At 53.4% G+C, this 24,481-nt stretch overlaps 1 pseudogene; it reads left to right on the forward strand.

Annotated features, from left to right (window-relative positions):
- The first annotated feature begins 1,775 nt into the window (after nt 1–1,775).
- Nucleotides 1,776–4,437, forward strand: LOC122446066 (annotated as a pseudogene).
- Nucleotides 4,438–24,481: the final 20,044 nt, after the last annotated feature.

The raw sequence follows: 24,481 nt of genomic DNA on the forward strand, positions 1-24,481 counted from the left end.
AGAACACCACCACCTCCCCTCCCGGTTGTCCCTGCTGGGGAGCAGAGCTGGAGCCCAGCGGTCACCACGGCCCCTCCTCGCGGGACGAAGCAGATGAGCCATTTGGTCGAGCTGGTAAGAGCCAAGGCGAGATGCAGATTTCACCTGAAGACGTTAAATGCAAGCCTGCGAGTCAGGTTGTGTCTTTATGAATGCAGTCTTCTTCGGGGTCTTCGTCGCTGTGCGGGCTTTGCTCTGGCTGTGGAGAGAGGGGCTGCTCTCCAGCTGCAGGGCATGGGCTCTCTCTGCGGGGGTCTCTCTTGCTGGGGAGCACAGACAGGCTCCAGGGCACCCAGGCTCAGGAGCTGCGGTCTCCAGGCTCTAGAGCGAGCGTTCAGTACCTGCTGCGCACACAGGCTTAGGTGCTTGGTGGCCTGTGGGATCGTCCTGGACCTGGGATTGAACTCGTGTCTCCTGCATTTCAAGGTGGATTCTTAACCACTGGACCACCACGGAAGCCCTGTGAATGTGGTCTGGACACAGACAGACACAGATGCACACACAGACACACACACCCCAGGCGCTTTCCGGCCCCACCCGCAGAAATGGCCGGGAGCCCCCGTGTCTGCTCTTGGCCACAGAAGCAGCTCCCACTAAGGGGGGCACCGACCCCTGGATCTGGGGCAGGGGAAGCACAAGGTGAGCCCGTGAGACAGGAAGAGGGAGATCAGGGTCCCCGAGACCCCGGGAAGTGGTTCTCCTGCCGACAGTGGAGGCCGGTGCTGCCGGCCACCTCCCTGTGGGCGTCTGCCACCCCCACGAGGGTATCGGTCCCAGAGGGAGGCAGGTCGGAGGGATTTGGGGCAGGGGTGTCCTGGGGACCCGACACATTTGTTGTCCCTGGAGGTTCTGGGGACCCATCCAGGCCCACCTTCCACCGCCTCCTGAGACCCCAGGAGCACGCTCTGGGCAAGGGTGTCCTGAGTCCTGGCCGAACGCAGGCCACTGGTTGTGCCTAGAAGGTGCCCACAGATGCACAAGCCTACGAAGGTATTACAACGCCCAGCATATAGTGTGTACTTTTGAAATCTACTTTAGAAATGTTTCCTTTAGAAAAAGAAAAGAGTGGTTTGATAAAATCCACTGTGCTCCCATGGCCTGCAACTTTTCCAGATTCAAGGAAAGACTCGCGTGGCCGAGGGCACTGCGGAGACAAGGCGCTGGGCGCAATGGGCCAGAGGCCACGGGAGGGTGGCAGGCTGGGGGCTCATGGGCGGAGCTAGTATATCTGATTGGGGTGAGGAAGGGTCCCGGAGCAGAGGGGGAATGGAAGGGGTGTCTACAGAGCAGATGGGAGAAAAATGTATAAACTAGATTTCATTAGAATAAAAGAAGACTTCTGCTTTGTGAAAAACGCTATTAAGAGAATAAAAAGATAAGTCACCGACTGGGAGAACGTTATTTGCAAAAGAAACATTTGATGAAGGACTTGTATCCAAAATGTACAAAGGAGTCCAGAGAAATGAGACAGGGAGGCGGGTGAGTGCCCTGAGGCTGCAGCGACAGAGCACCACAGACCAGCTGGCTGGAAAAATAGGAATTTGTTCACTTGCAGCCCCGGAGGCCCAAGTTCAGAATCAGGACCGCTGGGACCAGAGCGAGACGGCGGCAGGGCCCCGCTCCGTCCGGAGCTGCGAGGGGAGAAACCGTGCCCTCCCCAGCTTCGGGGGCCGCTGGCGCCGGGCTCCAGTCTCTGCATCCGCCCCACGCGGCCTCCGTTCTGTGCCTCTCTCGTGATGGCGTGTAGGGCCCGCCAGCCCCACCCTCCTACCGAGCCGGGCTCCTCCTCTGCCCCAGGGGCCCCGGGGGCCCAGCAGGGGCGGGTCCCTCCCGGCTTGCCTCTGGGACCTCCGTCTAACGCAAGAGATGCGGGAATTGGGGTCCCATGTCGCACATCAGCTCGGCCCCTGCTCTGCTCCGAGACCGGCTCTACACCAGGAGAGCACGGGTGGGGAGGGGTCTCCGTCCTCAAGGCGCTCCTAGCCCAGCAGGGAGTGGACGTACAGGTCCAGTCCAGGGCCGTCCAGGAAGGCGGACCGCCGGGAGGATGCCGCCAGACATCCTTAGCGGAAATGGGCCCTGTGCCGGCGCCTGTGAGGTCAGCCCAGTGGCCTGGGGGAGCCTGCCCCCGCCTGGGTCAAGGGTAAGCAAGACGGTCAGGCCGTGTAGTGAGGAGGAGACCACACGTACAAGTTAGCCACAGAAGTGACGGCGAGTCAGCCTTGCTGTGATCCAAAGGGACTGTGTGGCGTCAACGTACGTTCAATAAAAAACCCGATTGGAACACAGTCTGGATCATTATGGACTCATACAAACGCCTGGGGCCGCATGCATCTAACGTTCTTTCCGAAGAAATTATTTTCCTATCTTTTTGTTGTTGTTTTTGGCTGTGTTGTGTGGTTTGTGAAGATTCTCTGGAGGAGGAACTGGCAACCCACTGCAGTATTCTTGCCTGGAGAATTCCATGGACAGAGGATTCTTGCCTGGAGAATTCCATGGACAGAGAATTCTTGCCTGGAGGATTCCATGGACAGAGGAGCCGACGGGCTACAGTGCATGGGGTTGCAGAGAGTCAGACACGACTGAAGGGACTCAGCAGGCAGCAGGCAGTGTGCCTTGGCGGGGCTTAGTTCCCCGACCAGGGAGCTCCCTCCAGCGTCCATCCTCCAGGCTCTGTGGCTGGAGCTCTGGGCAGGCCCCCTGGGGAGACACATCCAGAGACACGCTCTCGGGGACGCCCCCTTGGCCAGGGTGGGGCAGGGTCTGGGCTCCCCTGGCATAAGGAAGGCGGGGAGCAGCTGGGGGGCTGTCTGCTGACCGCCTGGCTCCCCTGGACACTTCCGGCCGGATGTGCGTGCTGGGTAGGGTGTGCGGATGTTCCGGGCACCCAAATAATTAAAATTAGGAGGAAGATGCTGGGAATTCCCTGGGGGACAGGTGGTTGGGACTTGGCGCTCCACTGCCTGGGCCTGGGTTCAGCCTGGGTTGGGGAACCATATCCCACTGCAAACGGTTGATGGGAGCGGACCACCACTGGGTGGCGCCCTTGCCCCTCATTTAAAGGGCGGGGAGCCCGCCGCCTCTGTGCAGGGTCCTGAATTTTTGCTGGTCTTTTTCAAGAGTGTATCTAGAGTGAAATATTGCAATTGCAAAACAGTGGATAAAACTTGCATATTTTCTGCGTGTGGCGGGCAGCCCTGGGTCACACTCGAGATCGCTGGTGTGGTGAGCTTCCTAGCCTCTGAATTTGGAGAAAGTTCAGGCAGCCTTGGGTTAGGTGTCATGCCACCTGGCATGGTTGGCAGGCCCCGTGGCTTCTCCCTGGATGATGCTGGGAGAGCAGTTCAGCGTCTGATGGCCTCGCCTCCTGCAGGTGAGGGGATGTGGCCTGGTGCCTGGCAGGCCTCCCCAGCCCCTCTTCTTCCTGCCCACCAGCCAGGAGGGACTCCCCAGGTTCAGCGGCTCAGGCCTTTGGTGGTGGTATTTGGAGGTGTGACCATCTGAGTGTTGACACTTTTGTCTGGAAGTCGATTTGGATTTTACTCTTAGGGCTTATTTTCCCTCTTAGCAGTGCTCATGCATGCGTGCTCAGTCGTGTCCGACCCTTTGCTCCCCCACGGACTGTAGCCCACCAGGCTCCCCTGTCCAAGGGCTTCTCCAGGCAAGAGAACTGGAGTGGGTTGCCATGCCCTCCTCTGTGGCAGCGCGCACACTGTCATAGCCAGGGGAGACAGAAACCTTCTTACTGGGAATGATCAGAGCTGTGGGATGTGCCCTGCAAGCGGCACCCTGGAGACCCGAGGGCCTGCAGGGCCCCCGCACAGACCTCTCCGGGACACTGCTGATTCGAGGGCAGCAGGGCAGCTCTTTAAAAAAGCCTGCTCTCGACCCGTGCGAACACGGCGCTGCAAGCGGTGCGGAGCGTGCGGGCCGCGGTCGGCAGCCTGCGCGCCATCTCCGCACCCCGCGCGCCCTGCTCGCCGCGGCCCTGGGCACTGCGGGCGGTGCCGTCCGGGCGCTGCGCACCGGCCCTGCTCTGCTGTCGGTGCGGAAATTCACAGAGAAACACGAATGGGTAACAACAGAAAACGGTGCTGGAAAAGTGGGAATCAGCAATTTTGCACAGGAAGCTTTGGGAGATGTTGTTTACTGTAGTCTGCCTGAAGTTGGGACAAAGTTGAACAAACAAGAGGAGTTAGGTGCTAATGAACTCTATTCCCCTCTATCAGGAGAAGTAACTGAAATTAATAAAGCTCTAGCAGAAAATCCAGGGCTTGTCAACAAGTCTTGTTATGAAGATGGTTGGCTGATCAAGATGACATTCAGTAACCGTCCGAACTAGATGAACTAATGAGTGAAGAAACACATGAAAAATACATAAAATCTATTGAGGAATGAAAATGGAACCCCCTAAATAAACTACTTTGAAACAACTTAATCTAGCATAGTTGTCTTAAATTAGTGGATAGATATTTAAAAAGCAACTTTTAGCAAAAGAAACTACTTGTAACAATGTTTCCTGAAGAAAATACCCCTTAACTTTCTAATGCCTTCAGATAAACACTGTGTATCTTTTCCACAGCATCCTGTGATTTTTAGGCTAGGCTCCAGTTATAATATTCAGAATTCCTGAAATTATCTCTGATAAAACTAATTACAAAAATTATGGAATTCAAGGATAACCTGGTTATCTTATACCTTATATGACATTGTAACTTGCTTACAGCTATCCTTGGATTTGGGTCAAAATGATCTTCCCACTAGAAATAACTGCCAGTGGAGAAAAGTTTGTTAGTTGTATAGTGTCCAGTGAAGAATATTACTGTCTTAATTTTGCAATATACTGTGTTTGCTGGTGCTATTTTTATACAGTGAAGCAACAGCCTTGCAGGAGAATAAACAATTTAATAATAAATATTCAACTTCTTAATCATGAAAAAAAATAAAAATAAAATAAAAAAGCCTGCTCTCTGATGAGCCCACGGGCTCTTAAACAGGAAGGAGAAGCACAGGCAGGCGAGTCTCTGAACCCCGGACGCTGGGTCCTGTCAAGTGCATCCCCTTACTTTTTCCTCTCCTGTGACCCCGTCTTTCTCTCCCACCTGGGGTCCAGCACGAGGCCCATCCACTCACCTCCCCTGCCCCCTGACACAGGACTTTGCAGTAATGCCACCCCCATGTTTATCACCATAGATCAAATATGCTTACTTTGGAGGCATTAAAAGGTTCATCAGCTCTGTCTTCCCAAATGTTTGTTAAGTTAGCAGCAGTTCAGGTTTTTCCCTTAAATGGACGAAGTGCCAGTGTTGATTTATTTAGTCTGCTCAACATAATTGCAAGGTGAGGTCTTAAATACAGCTTATTAACACTTACAGTAGGATGCAAAAAAAGAAAATTTCAACTGAGATAAAATTCTGGCATAATAATAAGAGCAATTATGAAGGCTTTAGGAGGTGAAAAGTCAACTTCATGCCTTAAACGGATAATGCTGGAGCTTTAATTACTAAATATGAGTTTTTGTCACCTGAGAGGATGCCCCAGCAGGGGAGGTGGCAATGCCATTCTCTGGAACCAGGCTGCTCAAGCTGCCCTCTGTTTTCCTGGGACACCAACATGGCTGTGGTTTCATTTGTTGCTCACACACTGGGGAATATTCCAGAAACAGCCACTGAGCACGTGGGCAGGAGGGGGAGCCCTCTGGAGTTTCTCCTCTTGCTTCTGGAATTGCTCAGTGCTTGGGGGCCACTGAGTAGGTGTGATGTAATTGAGCCTTGAGGTGACCTCCACACCCAGACGGAGGCTGTGGCCGCCTCTAGGAGAGCTCTGCAGACAGCGGCTCACGCCAGGACGGGCTGTTCTAGATCCGCACTGTCGGTGCTTTCGCTGCTGCCGCTCTTTAGTCGCTCAGTCGTCAGACTCTGGGCGGCCCCACGGACTGTAGCCCGCCAGACTTCTCCATCCATGGAATTTCCCAGACAAGAATACTGGAATGGATAGCCATTTCCTCCTCCAGGGGATCTTCCCAACCCAGGGATCAAACTCAGGTCTCCCGCTTGGCAGACAGATTCTTTACCACTGAGCCACCTGGCAAGTCCACTAGCCACTAAGTTGTCACTAGCCACATGGTGCTGTGGAAATATGGCTAGTGTGGCTGGAGAACTGAGTTTTAAATTTTATTTAAGCTTAGTTTAGATTTAAGTGAAATAGCTTATGTAACTAATGGTTACCATATTGGGTGATAAACTCTAGTAGGAGACCTAGAGTTCATCCCTGTCTTCATCACTGACTCAGTGGACATGAATTTGAGCAAACCCTGGGAGATGGTGGACAGAGGAGCCTGGCGTGCTGCAGTCCACGGGGTCGCAGAGAGTCGTACACAACTAGGTGACTGAACAACAACACAGGAGCCTCTGGGGCAGCTGGCCTGCGTTTCCACCTCCAGTGAGGGTTCAGCCACTGCTGTGCATGCTGGGAGAATCCCAGGATGGGGGAGCATTAGCCACCCTGTGCATGCTGGGAGAATCCCAGGATCGGGTCAGTATTAGCCACCCTGTGCATGCTGGGAGAAACCCAGGATCGGGGGGTGGGGTATTAGCTACCCTGTGCATGCTGGGAGGATCGGGCTATCTTGAAGGACTTTGAGGATGAGGGGGCACCGTATCAGTGCTGCCTCCTCTTGGCAAGTCCATCTTTCTCCTATTGACCACTCCTGCTGTAAATCTTCTCACGTTCATGAATGTAGGTTTAGGATAGAATTCACAATGGTTCATATCAGGGAGCCACTGGTGACTTGTATCCCATCTGTCCTCAGTTTCTCAAGAAACCTAGAGTCATTTCTTCCCAAAGCCCCAGGGTAGCAACTGCATTGCTCTGTGTGGGGGATGGGGAAGCCAACTCATCTACCAGGGCTTAGGGTCCAAAGACCTGTTTGGAAGGCTTTTTGCTGTTCATCTATTTTCATGTTGCTTTAAAGAGTTCAAATGGGTCTCCTGCTTAGGTCTTCAGGCTGGGTACAGAACCTTTTCAACATCTCAGACAGAGGCTTTTTCAGACCACAAAGCACCCTGCTGTCCGTTTATGTGAAAGGGCAGCCTTGGGTCTCCAAGTCTGCTCTGTGGCCTGAAAGGACAGAATCTGAGAAGTCACAGCAGAAACTCTCTAAGTCTGTTTTGCTGCAGTCTCAAAATATGGTGGGTTATAAATATGGGATAGTTTCAATAGAATTAAGTTAAAGTTTCAGTTTATTATTGTTAGAACATTAGTGATGCTCCTTCTTTCCTGAGGCTGGCTTGAAGAGTGTCTTCTCAGGACTCAGGGGCTCTGGGCAGATGGTGCAGACTCACCTGCAGGCTTCCCCTCTTCCCAGGGCTGACAGCGCCGCTCACAGCCTCTGGGCAGGACTGTTTGTCTCGTCAGACTAGTTGGGCTGCTGTTCTGATATGGAAAGGCTCCTTGGTCTCCCTGGTCAACAGAAATCGACTCGAGGCCACACAGAAGGTCAGGCAAGGATTTACTGGAGGCCCTGCAGCATCGGGGAGTGGCCCCCTTGCTCCTCACCCCCCAGGGCGGGGAGCCGGTCCCTCCTGTGGGGTGGGGTGGGGGTGTCCGGGCCCGCGCGGGCTCAGGTGGCTTGCCTGCCCCTTCAGTGTCATGTGCAGGGGGCCTGCTCAGTGCCCTGCTTTTGCTTCCAGCCTCTTCAGAAGTGGCAGTTGAGTTTTTTGGCCCTTTAGTTTCTTTTGTCCAGAATTTGTCCCAACTGCCCATGCAAGAAGTTATTTTTTTTGGCCTTTATAGTTTCTTTGTATCTGTTGCTCGAGGAGATATCTGTCCAGGCACCAGGACTGCGGCTCAGGGTCCCAGGTCCCGGCCTGTCTCAGCCTGCCCAGGCTGGCCTAGGGGCTGTCAGGGCATGGGCCTTGAACTTTTAAAAAAGTGCATTTTGCTTTTCCTTTTTAAAAAGTGTGGTGAATGCATGTAATATGCAGTTCAGTGGCATTAAAGTTTATGCATAACATTGTGTAACCATCTCGAGTTCTGTCTCAGGAAGTGTCTCATCTTCCCAAACAGAAACTCTGTCCCCATCAAGCACTCCCTTCCTCCCCATCCCCCAGTGCTGGGAACGTCTGCTCTCCTCTCTGCCTCTAGCGTCAGGCTTGTTCGTGCACCTGGTGAGCTGGCATCACACAGGGTCCCTGACGGAGCGTGTGTAGCCTGCGGTCCTCAGGGTTCACCCAGGCTGCAGCTCGTGTCAGAACCTCCTTTCCTTGGAGGCTGGACGGTGTCCTGTGATGTGGATGGACCGCACTCCCTTCTCTGCTTGTCCCCTGATGGGTGCTGGGATTCTTTCCGCCTTTCCCTGGGTGTGAATCAGGCTGCTGTGAACCCGAGTCTACAGATACCTGTTTGAGTCCTTGCTTTCCATGCTTTTAGGTCTATACTCAGAAGTGGAGTTGCTAGTTCATATGGTAATGCCATTTTAGATTTTTTGGAATAATTGCCATACTGTTTTCCCCAAAGGCTGCACCATTTTACATTCTTGCTGATAATGCACAAAGTTTCCAGTTTCACCACACCTCCCTAAACTTCCTGTTTTCTATTTTGTTTTTCCCCCCCCTCTGATGATAGCCATTCTAATGAGTATCTCATTGTACTTTGATTTGCATTTCCCTAGTAATAAGTAAAAGACACTTACTCCTTGGAAGGAAAGTTATGGTCAACCTAGATAGCATATTAAAAAGCAGAGACATTACTCTGCCAACAAAGGTCCATCTGGTCAAGGCTATGGTTTTTCCAGTGGTCATGTATGGATGTGAGAGTTGGACTGTGAAGAAAGCTGAGCACCGAAGAATTGATGCTTTTGAACTGTGGTGTTGGAGAAGACTCTTGAGAGTCCCTTGGACTGCAAGGAGATCCAACCAGTCCATCCTAAGGGAGATCAGTCCTGGGTGTTCATTGGAAGGACTAATGTTGAAGCTGAAACTCCAATACTTTGGCCACCTCATGGGAAGAGTTGACTCATTGGAAAAGACCCTGATGCTGGAGGGATTGGGGGCAAGAGGAGAAGGGGACGACAGAGGATGAGACGGCTGGATGGCATCACCGACTCGATGGGCACGAGTTTGGGTAGACTCCGGGAGTTAGTGATGAACAGGGAGGCCTGGCGTGCTGCGATTCATGGGGTCGCAAAGAGTCGGACATGACTGAGCGACTGAACTGAACTGAATAATAAGTAATGCTGAGCATCGTTTCATGTACTTATTTGCTATTGGTCTTTTTTTTTTTTTTTTTCCTGAGAAATGTCTTTTTGAGACTGTTGCACACTTTCGAATTGGTTTGCATTCAGTTCAGTTCAGTTCAGTCACTCAGTCGTGTCCGACTTTTTGTGACCCCATGGACTGCACCACCCTGGGCCTCCCTGTCCATCACCAACTCCCGACGTTTACTCAAACTCATGTCCATCACGTCAGTGATGACATCCGAACATCTCATCCTCTGTCGTCCCCTTTTCCTCCCGCCTTCAATCTTTCTCAGCATTGGAGTCTTTTCCAGGAGTCAGTTCTTTGCACCGGGTGGCTGAAGTATTAGTTTCAGCTTCAGCATCAGTCCTTCCAGTGAACGCCCAGGACTGATCTCCTTTAGGACGGACTGGTTGGATCTCCTTGCAGTCCAAGGGACTCTCAAGAGTCTTCTTTTGGTTTGTGTAGTGTTTTTTGTTGTTGTTGTTGTGGACCCACCTTAAACTTCAAACCCTTGGAAACCTACACTGCAGTGCTTGCCCCAGTAAGGAATCAGGGAAGTCTTTCTAGTCTAAGTTGATAGACACTTGGTGTACAAAGGGCCGGAGCTGCCGGAGGACAGACACTCTGTCGCAGCGCGCGTGGGTGCCCACCTATCAGAGTGGCCTCGGCTCAGTTCAGAGGAAGAAAGCAGAAGGGCCTCCTCTGTGCTGTCAGAGAGAATATCTCCCTGTGGTGTCCCAAGCTTCTGAGGACTTGGCTGATGGAGTGGGAGTCATGAGGGCCCTTTTCCTGCAGGGAACATCAAACCCCAACCTAATTATTTGTAAAAGTGAATTTCTCCCCCTGAAAGTTGCAAGCTTTTCATAATTGGTGTGAGAGGCACGGTCTGTGCATACAAACAGGGTGATGGAGAAGTGCCTGGTAACCGACCAGCACTCGCGGCAAAGCTGGCTGTGTCCAAAGTGGGGGTGCCGTGGGTTGCCGTGTGAGGAGAATGGGAGACACTGACGTCAGTGATCTTGGGTCATTATTTAATCAGGGGAGAGACCGGGGAGCTAATAAGGGCTCCAGGAATAGGATTTAATGAGGGGAGAAAAAGCAAGAATTCATGCAAAGGTCAGCAGAACCGTGTAAAGTCACTTGGAATTCTTAATGAGCATTCGTGTCCCGACCTGCTCTTCGCAGAGAGACTTTGTGATCATGGAATATGGCTGGTTAGTCTGATGAGGAGCAGTGATACTAACCGCCCTGACACGCATTTAGCTCTTGGCGATTGACAAAGCCATTTGTGGCTCTCTGACCCCCGGGGATGGGTGTCGTGGCCAGCCCGGCCCTGTAGGGTCTGCCCAGGACGTGGGGCCCGCGGGCCGGGGGTCGGGCCACAGACCCTCTCTCATCACTCACTCCCCAGAGCGGCCACTGCCAGCCCCCGGGCCTTGCCCTGCCCTGGTGTGACGGGCAGGTGATGAGAAGTGCTTTTGCTGCAGGGCACCCCAGCTCTGGCCTCTTCTCAGGCCTCCCCATGCTCTGCACCCCTTGGGGGCCCGTGGGTGATGGTGGATCAGCTGGCAGCATTTCCGTGACCCTTTCAGGAGTGGGCAGGATTCGGCGATGTCCTGGGGGTGATCACGGGCTCAGTGCCCTCAGGTCAAGGGACAGCAGGGGCAGCTCTCCTGCCGAGCCCTCAGCCTCCGAGGACCTGCCAGCAGGCAGGCCTCGGGCTCCATCCTGAGCACCAGGTGCCATTCCACCCCAGGCCCAGCCCTGGAGAGTCTGCCAGCAGGAGTTTCTCATTAAGAAGGCCCACACGCCCTGCTTGCAGACAGAGGCCAGCCTGGAAGGTCCCGGAGCAGCTGGTGGGCACCCGGGAGCTCAGGCAGGTGGCAGCGGCCCCAGGGGAGCATCCGAGCTCTGGCTGCCCACGCCCCAGGGCCTTCTGCCAGGTCCTGCCTCCTTCCGGCCGGGAGCAATCCCCCGCGGGCTCAGGGCGTCTGGCATTTGGCACCTGGAGGCGGCCTTTGCCACAAAGTGGCCTCTGTCTCTGCAGGCCCCTCTTCTGTTCCTTATTTCATTTCACGGCAGAGACTTAACCTCCAGAGACAGCAAAGTGTCCACGATTGTTTCATTTATTTATTAACTCATTTCTGTTGCTTGCTCTTAATTGAAAATACGTGGGTATCACAATAAGGGAAAATATGTCTATCAACAAATAATTTAAAAAATCCTTTTAGGACAATTAAGTTTTTCCTTGTCTCGTCAAAAGAGGCTTCTCTGCTTGCATATATAAAGGATGAGACAGTAACCGTGATGGCAGCTGATTTACTGAGGGGTGTTCTGTGTAAGCATGGAAGAATTGGTGCTTTTGAACTGTGGTGTTGGAGAAGACTCTTGAGAGTCCCTTGGGCTGCAAGGAGATCCAACAAGTCCATCCTAAAGGAAATCAGTCCTGAATTCATTGGAAGGACCAATGCTGAAGCTGAAACTCCAATACTTTGGCCACCTGATGTGAAGAACTGACTCACTGGAAAAAGCCCCTGATGCTGCAAAAGACTGCAGGCGGGAGGAGAAGGGGACAACAGAGGATGAGATGGTTGGGTGGCATCACTGACTCAATGGACAGGTCTGAGCAAGCTCCAGGAGTTGGTGATGGACAGGGAGGCCTGGCGTGCTGCAGTCCATGGGGTTGCAGAGAGTGGGACATGACTGAGTGGCTGAACTGAACTGTTCTGTGTAAGAGAATATGCTCAGTGCCCAACGTGGATGCTTTTTAACCCTTGTAGTTCTCCTAGGAGATAAACCCTATATTTTACAGATGAGGAAACCAAAGCCATCTACTTCCAGAAGAGGTTCACCATGCCAAAGAGAAATCCAGCTCCCATTAGAAGTCAAGTCTGTGTGTAGGTTTTTTTCCTTTTTTTTTTTTGCATGTGGGCACCATTGTTCCATTCTTAAAAAGACTATATTTTCTCCTTTGAATTGCCTTTTCACTTTTGTTAAAAACATCAACTAACCATGTTTATGTGGGCCTCTATTCAGTCCGTTGGTCTGTGTGTCTGTTCTTTTGCCAAAACCATGCTGTGTTGATTACTGTGACTTTACAGTAGTTCCTGAAATTGGGTAGAGTGAGACTTTCACATTTGTCCTCCTTCTTCAGAGTGGCCAATTTTGGGTCTTTTGCCTCTCCACGAAAACTTTATAATCAGTTTGTCAATATCTACCAAGTGACTTTGCAATCCCATTGAACGTCTTGATCAAGTTGGGAAGACTCGATGACTTAAGTATCACAAAGTCTTCTGGCCGTGAGCACAAATATCTCTGCGCTCCTTTAAATCTTTGATTTCTCGCATTAGTGTCTGCAGTTTTCAGAAGACGGATCCTGCAGTTCCTTCTTATTCAAATATGCACCTAAGGATTTCAGTGTTTTGGAGCTGTTTTTAAAATTCCAGTTTCTAATTGTTCATTGCTGGTAGGCAGGTAAGAATGCCCTTTGTCATTCTCTTGGTGTGAGGGGCGTGCGTGATGCCGCCGTTGGGTGAGACAGCCCCCAGGTGACTGAGGGCGCTGTTGGGGTCAGCTGTGTCCTGGCTGCTTTCCGCCGGCCGGACCCGTCGGGTGCGGAGGTGTGGTGATGAAGCCTCCATCTATCACACTGGAATCCCGAGTTTCTCTTTTTGGTTCTGCCAGCGTTGGTCTCACATGTTCTGATGCTTCATTGTTAGGTTTGTCGTGTGCCCTGGAGAACCGACTCTTTGTCATTATGTAATGCCTCTCCTTGTCCCTGATCATTCTCCCGGTTCTGAAATTTGTGGCCCCGTGGCCTGTAGCCCACCAGCCTCCTCTGTCCATGGGCTCCTCCAGGCAGGAATATTGGAGTGGGTTGCCATGCCCTTCTCCAGGGAATCTTCCCTACCCAGGGATCAAACCCGGGTCTCCTGCATTGCCTGCAGATTCTTTATCATCTGAGCCACTGGGGAATGAAATCTGAATAAATAGAGCCGATCTAACTTTCTTCTGACTAGTGATTCGTGGTACATCTTTCTCCACCTCTTCACTTTTAACCTATCCTTGTCTTTCTATTCAAAGTGGGTTTACTGTAGTCAATAGCTAGTCAGGCTTCGTTTTATAAAAAGTCACTCTGACCATCTCTGCTTTTAATTGATGTGTTTAGACCATTCACATTTTAAATGATTTGATATTATTGAACTAATACTAATACCTACCATTTTTAACTCATTTCTTTTTCTTGCCTTTATTCTTTTTTTTTTTCCTCCCACTTGGCTCAGATGGTAAAGAGTTTGCCAGTAGTGCGGAAGACCCGGGTTCGATCCCCAGGTTGGGAAGATCCCCTGGAGAAGGGAATGGGAACCCACTCCAGTATTCTTGCCTGGAAAATTCCATGGACAGAGGAGCCTGGCGGGCTACAGTCCATGGGGTTGCAAGGAGTTGGACACGACTGAGTGACTTCACACTTTTCCTACCTGCTCTGGTTTTCACTGACCATTTTGTACGATTCTGTTTTATCTCCACTCTTAGAGTATCAACCTTCCTTCTTTTAAGAAATTTCTTAGTGGTTGCCCCAGGGTTCTTAATATACATTTTTAACAAATCAGAGTTTGCCTTCAAATAGCACCTTACCTCTTTACCTGCCGTCCAGCACCTCCCAGCAGAGCATTCCCCGCTCCCTGTTCCCAGCCCCTGACCGTGCCTGCCTTCCTTTCATCTCTCCACTCACCGTAATCACCCCACACACTCTTGCCACTGTTATTTTGAGCTGACAGTTATTTTTTAGCATCTGCTTTTATTGTTTAGGAGTAGTTTATTTATCTGGGTGATAGGTGTATGAATTTTCTTTATAATTATTGATTAAACTATACATATAAACTTCATGCATTTTATCTGTATGTAAACTGCACAAGAAAAAAGGTGAAAATAATGATGTGATAAGATATGTAAAAATATTTTAAAAGAAAAACTGCTATACACTTGTTAAACTGTCGTACTTTCCTTTATGGTTTCCAGATTAGTTGTCTTAAGGGGGAAGGTCTCTCCTCTTTGGAGGATGAAATGTCGTTTTTAGTCATCTCTTCCTATTCTCACCCTGTCCACTCACATCTCCATCCATGTGGAGTGGGTTTTTACCCCGGTGGGCACAGGGTCTGCATTTCTCCCCCTGGTTCCAGTGATGCCGGCGTCTCACGTCCAGCCGCTGTTCCCGCCCCAGCCCGCCTTCCCGGCGGGATCTGGACCAGCCTCCGCCGCTCTGCTGGGCCCTTGCTCCTCCTGCGGGTTCCTGGGTTCAGGCCTGTGGTCAGGATTGCCTGGTGATGCTGGAAGTTTTCGTAGCTGAAAAGGTCGATTCCCATCTCACGATTAAAAAAAAAAACGTTCTCAGCTATTTTCAGACATCTTTCTTCCGTGTGATTTTACACACCATTTTGCTTCTTTAAGCAAAGAAAACGGGCAAGATTGCTTTAGGATTCTGACTCAAGCGGCATTGCACTTACCCGCTCGTGTGGAAGATTTTTAACAAGACGAATTCATCTGCGCATCGGGGAACTCCTCTCCACGTGGACGCACCACGTGCGGCCCGGCCTCATCCGCCTTCCTGGGAGCTGCGCTAGCTCCGCACGCCCTCTTGGCCTTTGGAGAGAGATGCTGGCTCTCCCTGGCCCTTCCCATTAGGGGTGCAGTCACCCACGGGCCCTGTGAGGGTACCGTCATGATGGTACTGTCAGCTTGGCTGGGCCTTGGTACCTGGGTGTTTAGGCGGATGTTATTCTAGGTGTTGCATGAAGGTATGCCTTGGATGAGATGAAGATTTATATCAGTAGATTTAGGTAGATTATGCTCTGTGTGTGTGTGTGTTGGGGGGCCGGCTCCCCCAATCTGATGAAGGCATTAAGAAGAGGACTGACATCTCCAAGGGAGGGGCTCCTGCCCACAGACGCCTTTCCGCGGGGGCTCCAGGCTATGTCTGCTCCGCAGATTTTGGACCTGCCAGCCTCCCGTATCCTGTGAGCTGAGCACTTCAAATTTGTCTTCTTTTTTCTCCCCCGGCTCCCTTCCACCTACTTATCTATTTATCTATCAGTCTTCCGTCTCTAGGTACACACACCTCTGTCCTGCTGGCTCTGTTTCTCTGGAGAATCCTGACTGGCGGCCCCCGTCCTAAAGCTGGAAGCTGCCGATGGTTCAGCGTTCGCAGGGCCGGAGGCCCACCCTCAGGTCCTTGGGCCGCAGCCTGGACTTCTCGCTCATCCCCACTCTGTCCCCGCCACCCACGGGGGCCTGCAAACCCACTGAGATGCTCCTGTGTTTCTGGAGCCTTCACTCCTCCCGGGATCACTGTTTGTTGCACAAAGTTGAAACATTTTTTGAAAAACTTGCCCCCTGCGGCTATTGGTCATTATTCCTTGGACTTGAATGGCCATGATGACGGCCTCTGACTGCGGAGTGTCCCCCGCCCCCTGCCGCCATGCCTGTGGTCGTCTGAGGTCAGCTCAGTCCTGGGGGGAGTGGGAGAGGGCCGAGCTCAGTGTCCAATCACACCATGCACCCGGCTCGGAACACGGGGACGGGCTTTGTAGCAGACGTGTCTCTCCCCGCCCTCTGCTTATTCCGTCTCTGTGAACACCGCATCCTCTGTCTGGGCGGATCGAAGCTGGGCGCGCCGGCCCTCGTTCCTGTTTGCAGGTGGCGGCCCCCTTTCCTCGCTGGTGATGGACGGAGGTGCCCGTGCTCGGGGTGGTGCGGACTGTGCTCTAGGGGCCCACGGCACCCACAGCCCTCCCCTGCCTGCTGCCCATGAGCCCAGCGGGTCCTCTCCCTGGGTTCCCACCTTGCTGCGTGCCTCCTAGGTGTGCTCCGAATGGTTCTTCGCATCCGTATCGGGCGCCGCCAACCGACCCTGGACGGCGTCTGCTTCACCCACTTGCACCAGCCTCCGGGACAGACCTGCCGCTGCCTCCTCTGTCCCCTCTCCCAGCTGCAGCCCCGCTAGAGGGGCTGCTTCCAGCTGTGCTGGAGCCACACCCTGCCCACAGATGCACCTGCTGTGGGTTTGGTCTCTGTCCCCTCCCCATCTCAGACCCACCTGGAGAGCAGCCCCGGGGCTGGCAGGGCGTGGGCCCCAGAGACGTCTGCACCTGGATCTGCTGAACCGGTGAGTATGGCAGGGATGGAGGCTGATGAGCAGCTGGCCTTTCCTGGACCATCCAGGCGGGCCCAGCCTCATCCCGGGGGGCCAGCAGAGCCTGAGAGCCAAGGCTGGCTTTGAGGATGGAGGGGTGGGCATGACCCAGGGGAGGGGATGCCTCTCAGGCCAGAAGGCGGAGGGAGCCAGTTCTCTCCAGAGCCTCCAGGAGGGGCCAGGCCTGCGGAGACCTGGATTCTAGCCCAGACGGACCTTGTCAGACTCTGGCCTCTAGAGCGCTGAGATAATAAGTGTGTTCAGTTGTGAGCTGCTGTGAGGGTGAGCAGATTTGTTAGGCTCCCCAGGCACATCAGACAAGCCCTGGGGTCTTGCCTGTGCCCTGAGGACCCCAGAGAGAATGGCAGTCTCCCTTCTGCTGGGCCTGGGGGTGTCTTGCAGCTTTCCCCCAGCATCCAGCCAGCCACCCATCCCTCCAGGCCCCGAGGCCCTGATTCTGAGCTCAGAGCCCCTCTCCTCTGGCTGGACCTGCCCTGGGCTCCGCGATCTCTGGGTTCTGACCCAGTTCTGTCTCCGTGCCTTCCACCTGACCAGCTCTGCTTGGTGTCTGCCCGGCCCTGACCAGCTTTGCTCTGGGAACTGAACTTTTACCTCTGGCCTCCCCTGCTTGGAGCCGGTTCTGCTGGGGCCAGCACCTTCCTGTTCTTCTCTGGCTCTCAGCCTGGGCTGGGATGGACACTTAGGTGGTCTGTGACCGACCAATACACAACACCCTCTCCCCACCCTGGTCCTAGATGTCTCAAGACACCTGGGTCACTTTTCTGCTCAAAACCCACCTAAGGCCCCCATCTCACACTTGGCCCAAAACCTGAGCTCCCCGTGGCCACCAGACCTTGCCCTGCCTCTCCCTGCATCCCTCCGGCCTCCCTCCTCACCCTCCAGGCTCCCCTCTTCCTCATCTTCCTCACTCCCTAGCAGCTCCTGCAGCCCCAGGGCCTTGGCACCTGCTTTCCTCTCTGCCTGGAACGTTCTGCAGGTTTCTGGGTGGCCTCTCCCTCGTCTCGTTAGAGTTTTGCCCAGATCTCATTTTCCCAGAGAGACTGTCCCTTTCACTTTGGTAAAGTGCAACCAGCCTCCTGTTCCCTCCCCCACCCTGTCCCTTTCCCCTGATTAATCATCACTTCAAACACTGTCTGCATCTTTCTTCTTCACCTTGGTTCTTCCCTCGCTCTCCCTTGGGGGAAGGATGTGGGGTCTGCGGCCCCAGGCCGCGATGCCTGTCTGCAGACATTTCAGATCCACTCCTTTGCTTTCTCCTCACAGCCACCTTTGTAAATCCGGGGGTGCTGCGTGCATGCTGGGGTGTGGGAGGCTTGCCCCCGGGCGCCCTGGAGGAGCCCTTGCTCGGTCGATGGGCCCTGGAGCTTCCCCGTGGCCTCCGCCAGCCTGCCTTCCCTTACTGCCTGGTCTTCCTGTGAGGAGGCGCTGCTGGTCGGTGGGCTTCTTGTGGGAGACCCTCTCTCTTGGCCCTGCGGTGACTCTGAGGCTGGGAAGGGCCTTTCAGGCGGCAGGGGGGCAGAGGCAGCCCACCCCTCCTTTGGGCAGGTGGCCGAGGGGGCCTTGAATGTGACCCTCTCCTGGGTCCGGCCGGCTTGCCCCTCCCCTGTGGCCGCAGCATGGCCCCCTGACTGAGCACCCACATAAGACACAGCCTGGAGCCAACCCTCCACCCGCCATGCCTCCCACGAGGCTTCTCCCCGAGAGGCAGGATGGAGGGAGCCCCCGGCTTGGGGTCTTGGTCAGCCAATGGCCATTCAGCCAGGCTGCTGGGCGTGACCCTTGATGGGTGTCATGGGGCCCAGACTTCACAGACACTTCCCGCAGAGCGGCTTCAATCAGGCTACGGTCCACGGGGTCGCAAGAACTGGATGCGGTTTAGCGACTAAACCACCACCACCAGGGAGGGGGCGCCAGGGGCTTTGCGTCGCATCCTTGTGTTAACTTGCTCATGCATTCACTCACTCATTCATTCCACACCCACGGCCGCCTCACAGGGAACCTCTTTGGCTCTTGCCTTCGGGGAGGCCATTGCAGGGGGACAGCCCAGAGCTGCTGTGAGGCTGGTTCCACCCTCCTGTCTTGGGGGTGGTAGTGCTGGGGAGGTGGACCTGCGGAGTGGTGCTGGGGAGGCTATTTTGGGTGGGGAGGTTGTTTTTGAAACAACTGAACCTTATCACTGTCTTTTGGTGACTCTTGAGCAAGAATGGAAACCCATTTTGATGGATTCGGGGAGAAGCCAGCTCAGAGAGTGACTGCTCTCTGCCCTGAGAGCCTCGAGCCACCCTCCCTGTGGAAGGCTGGCCTCCTTCCGTGCTGGGGACGCTGCCCCTCTCTGTGGGCCCCCGAACCTGGCAAGTGAGTCCCTGGGGTGGTGATTCCGGTGGCTGGGGGGATGCCTGGCCCTGGGCTTCGAGCCTCCCCGTCCCCCGTAGCCTCCCAGCAGCACAGACCCACAGTGGTGGCTTCCTGACCCGCATCAGGACAGAACTGGGGCATGGCCCCTGAACGCGAGGGTCACAAAGGGGTCCTGCATGTGACAGCGACAACCTCCTTCAGCGACTCAGAGGCAGCTCAGCCTCTCGGAACTTGTTCCCCAGCCCCCCTTCCCCCCGGAATGGGGCTCCCCGGTCTTGTAGTCGAGGGCCTGGTCCAGGCTGTGACCGTCCTGGGGCCACGCATCTTAAAGACACTGATTTACCAACCCCCCAGTTACCCGTCCACACAGAGGAGTTCCTGCAGGAGCTGGGAGGCCGAGGAAAGGAGGACAGTTTACTCTTCTCCCTCCTAAGCAGTCAGCTTAGCTAATTGTCACATGTAATTTTAATATATTTTCATTAAATTATAGATACAACTTTGGATCCTGCCTTCCCCCATATTTTAAGTCTTTTTGATCATCATTTTTAACAGCAGCCTACTGTTCCGCCCCCACCCCACAGGAGGGCACTTGAGTGGGCCCCCTGGTGTTCCCTGGACCCCTGCTTGTCAGTATAGCGATATTTTTATGCAAATACCTGTGAATATTTAGTATTGGTTCTTTAGATTTCATTCTCGGAAGTGCAGGAAATGGGTCAATGGATGTTGTTATCAGTTTTTAAACTTGGTTGAATTGAAACTCTTCTGTCCTTTAGTGCCAGGGCTTTGCTAGAGGCTCAGCAGTAAAGAATCTGTCTGCAGTGCAGGAGACAAGGGTTCGATTCCAGGGTCGGGAAGATCCCCTGGAGGAGGGCATGGCAACCCACTCCAGTATTCTTGCCTGGAGGATCCCATGGACAGAGGAGCCTGGCGGGCTACGATCCACGGTGTCGCAAGACCTGGACAGCGTTTGGTGACTAAACCACCGGGGGAGGGGGGGGCGCCAGGGGCTTTGCGTCACATCCTCGTGTTAACTTGCTCATGCATTCATTCACTCACTCATTCATTCTACACCCACGGCCGCCTCACAGGGAAGCGTCTTTGGCTTCTGCCTTCAGGGAGGCCATTGCAGGGGGACAGCCTGGAGGTGGTGCGGAGCTGGGTCCACCCTCCCGTCTGGGGGGTTCGGTGTGCTGGGAAGGTGGACCTGCCTCCTGGGCCGTGGACCTGGGGTCCTGGGGGTCCTGCCTTTCCTGGGCTGTGGGGATGCCTGCCATTCGCCCCGCGGGCAGCAGAGGGCAGTGTCCTGACGCAAACGGCGGGAGCTCCCGCGGCCAGGCGGGGCCCCGCTGTGAGCTGCGCAGGATCAGGGCTCTCCGGGCGCCGCCCCCTGAACTCCCCTTAATGAGACCAAAGCTGGGTGTGAAGTGGGACCACTGTTTCCTCCTGACGTGGAGGCGGGTCTCCAGCCCCACCTCCAGACCTTACGGAACGAAGCCGTCCCGCTGGGAATGCTCTCGGTCACTTGCTAAAGTCGTGTCTGACTCTTGGCGACCCCACGGACTGCAGCACGCCAGGCTCCTCCGTCCTCCGCTGTCTCACTCACGTCCATTGAGTCGGCTACGCTCTGAAGACCCCCGAAAACAGACATTATGCGATGGGGTGAGTGCCGATCACCCAGGGACATCGATCCAGGCCTGGATGACGCGTGCACTTGCAAAATAAATCTCTAGAACCTAAATCGTCCCCTTATCCAGATCCCAAATCTTAGCATTTATAGAAAGTATCTTATGGGCTTCCCTGGTGGCTCAGACGGTAAAAAATCTGCCTGCAATGCGGGAGACTCTGGTTCAATCCCTGGATCGGGAAGATTCCCTGGAGAAGGGAATGGCAACCCCCTCCAGTATTCCTGCCTGGAGAATCCCATGGAAAGAGGAGCCTGGCAGGCTACAGTCCATGGGGTCACAAACAGTCGGACACGACCGAGCAACCAACACCTTCACTGGGGCTTGCGCGGATAACCCATAATAAATTGCTGAGGAAAGCTGCTGGGAGGGCCTTGTGTCCCTGGGTCTGATGTGAACACCGTCTCTGCTCCTTCCTCCCACTGGGCTCGGTTCCCCCTTCCCTCCCTCTTCCCAATCCTGCATCCGTCTTCCCGTCGTCTTTGTCTCGGATTTTTCTTCCCATTTCTCTCTCCCCTCCCTCTGTCCCACATTTTCAGTCTCTGCATTTGTTAAACGCCGTGGAACTGGTTTCTTTTTTCTGGGAAGTGGTGATCCAATGAGATTCCCACCCCCTACTTTTGTGATTTAAACTTTAAAGACATTTATGTATCTTATTTTTCGGCCTCCAACTCAGAACTTTTTAAAAAAGCACCAAGTCACTGTCCGCACGTGTGCGCGTCCATCATGGTTGGTTCCCGAGAGTTTCCTGTGATGAAATGAGGAGGTTTCCCATCTCTGCTCTGGAAGCAACTGCTGACAGTACCGTAAAGGGTCTCTGCATACCCCTCCCTGCCAGTGACGCGCCCAGACCAACAACGTACCAGTACAGTGACCAGTGGGTGTCAAGAAAAGGCCACTCTCCAATGCATTCCCATATCTGCCCCTTGTTTTCAGTGGCTTAAAGAAATTTCATAATTTTACTGGTTTGCTTTCTGATTTTCTGAATATGTTTGCCCTACAGAAATGATTTTATGAATTCGGCTTTAATTGCATCTTCCTAGCATTACGGCTAGCACTCCCACAAGCTAAGCCATCCAGAAAATTTGCGTGGCTTTCCAGTTCTTCTCTACTTGATAATGGCTCATTTGTTCCCCCTCCCATTTTATTTCCTTCATTGCTTCCTTAGTCCCAACAAGCTCTTAAAATTAACTTTAAATAGCTGTAGGAATAACAGAGGGCTTCCCAGACAACTCACCAGGTAAAGAATCCGCCTGCAATACAGAAGACACAGCTTCTATCCCTGGGTTGGGAAGATCCCCTGGAAGAGGAAATGGCAACCTTCTCTGCAATTCTTGCCTGGAAAGTTCCATGGACAGAGGAGTCTGGTGGGCTATGGTCCATGGGGTCACAAAGAGTCAGATACAGCTGAGTGACTGAGCACACACACAGGAATAACAGAAAACTTTCCAGTTGAAAGCATAGGAGCGTGTATCTTTATGATCTTGGATTTGGTGAAAACTTAGGTGTGATATCAAAAATCACAGACCAAAAAAGAAAAAACAACCCAGTAAGCTGAACTTCGAAATTAAGAACTCCTCTATGAAAGATACTGTTAAGAAAAGGAAAAGGCAAGCCACAAGCTGGAAATCTTTGCAAACCATATTCTGAAAAAGACTCGCACATTCAGAATATGTAGCTAAGTCTCAAAATTCAATAATAAGTAGGCAAAGGATCTAAAAATGGGCAGAAGATTTGAATAGATGCTTCTCTAAAGAATATACATGGATGACAAATAAGTGCATGAAAAGACACTCAACGTCACTAGTGAATCAGGGAGATGCAAATTAAAACCATAGGAGACCAGTGGAAAGGCTAAAAATCAAAACAAGCGAAAAATACTGCCAATACCCAGTGCTGGTGAGGGCGTGCAGAAACAGGAGTCCTGGTTCACGGCAGGTGGGAGTCAAAGCTGCAAGTCACCTTGGAAGGCAGTGTGGTGGCTTCTTATGGGATGCTTAATAGAGGTTTACAACGAGACATTCAGCTCCTCGAGAGACACCCACGAGAAATAAAAAGCTACCTTCCCTTAAGGTCCCTAAGTGTCCTAAATGTCCACGAGCATTTAGAGTGGCGTTATTCCTCACTGCCCCAAACGAGGAACAACGCAAATGCTCTTCAGTGGGCAAGTGACCCAGCGAATGGTGATCCGTCTGTGCAAAGGGCACGTGGCAGAAAAGGGGGACCGACCAAAGCCACACAGCACCACAGACGGAGCCCGAGTGTGTCACACGACGCGAAAGAAGCCAGCTGGGAAACGCACTGGTTCCGTTTGTATGACACTCAGCAAAAGGTAACTCAGGAGGAGCAGAAATCAGAAAAGTGGCCTCGCGGGGGTTGAGGGTGGGGTTGATTAAACAGCCAGCAGAAGGCGATTGAGGGTGATGAAAGTGCCTCGTATTTTTTTCCAGGCTAAGTTATTAATGCCACTCATCAGTTTTTTCACATACAGTATTATTGAGAATACTGGCTTGGCTGGATGTAACAGAGATACCTTAGTGACCGTGGCAGACACAAAAATCTTTTCTCTTTTATGTTGTAGTCCAAAAGACAAGGGGTCCCAGGCTACGAAGATGTCTCTGCTCCCTGCGGCCCTCCAAGGACACAGGTTCCTTCTCTCTCGTTCTGCCTCCCCCGTGATTACCTTCCTTTGGTCTGCAGCTGACCCGCTGCTTGGTCTACGTCCCACGCAGCAGGATGCAGAAGTGGGCGCCACCCGGAAGCGGCAGACATCGTCTCTGTAGCTCACTGGCCGTAGCGTTCACGGCCACACCCAGCTGCAGTGCCCAGGTTTCGATCACGGTGGTTTCACAGGACAGCAGACACCCCATCCCTGCTGCCCGCTTCTCCCAGAGGGTACCCTTCAGGTTTTTCACAGGTGCAATATCATTTCTTATCAATATCAGAAGTGATTATTGCTTTAAAAAATTCCTTCAGTACCCTGTATTCTCTCTGTTCCCCGCCATACTTCTAACCTAACAGGTGTTTCCTTATGTATCTTCCAGCCTTTGGCAGCTAAAGAGTGAGGCAAGTGAATGGGGCCAGGGGGTCCTTGGGCTTCCCTGGTAGCTCAGACGGTAAAGCGTCTGCCTGCAATGCGGGAGACCCGGGTTCGATCCCTGGGTGGGGAAGATCCCCTGGAGGAGGAAATGGCAACCCACTCCAGTATTCTTGCCTGGAGAATCCCATGGATGGAGGAGCCTGGTGGGCTACAGTCCACGGGGTCACAGAGTCAGACACGACTGAGTGACTTCACTTTCATTTTCAGGGGGTCCCTGAGGAGGCCTTGCTGAGTGCCGGGCCCGCTGGATGGAGGAGGTGATGGGCTGGTCCCTGATGAAAGGACCCCCACACCAGGGCCTGGGGCCCCTTTCTCAGGAGGAGGGCTGGTTTGTCTCCTTGGCCCCGGGCCTTAAGCCTCGGGCAGTGTCCTGGGAGCTGGGGTGTTCAGGATGAGAGCCTAGCTGGACCCCTCAGGTCAGGTCAGGCCATCACTTGGCTCCAGCCATGTTCGGGGAGGCCAGGCCCTCCATGGCCTGTGCACCCCAGAAAGAGAGCCTGTCCTCTGCTGTGTGGGCCAGCGGGGGATCTGTGGCTGGACAGGGGAAACAAGTGAAAGTCGCTCAGTTGTGTCTGACTCTCTGTGACCCCATGGACTATGCAGTCCATGGAATACTCCAGGCCAGAAGAGTGGCGTGGGCAGCCTTTCCCTTCTCCAGGGGGTCTTCCCAACCCAGAGACTGAATGCAGGTCTCTCGCACTGCAGACGGATTCTTTACCAGCTGAGCCACCAGCGGGGCTGGGCTCCAGTTCCTACATCGGTGGCTCTGCTCAGGGTGGCCTCTGACGGCCCCCCAGCCTCCAGCGGAGCGTGAGCTCACACTTGGCCCCCCACTTTGCCGGCCACCCGCCGCTCT

Source organism: Cervus canadensis, chromosome 8, assembly GCF_019320065.1.
Source record: "Cervus canadensis isolate Bull #8, Minnesota chromosome 8, ASM1932006v1, whole genome shotgun sequence".
Classification (NCBI taxonomy): domain Eukaryota; kingdom Metazoa; phylum Chordata; class Mammalia; order Artiodactyla; family Cervidae; genus Cervus; species Cervus canadensis.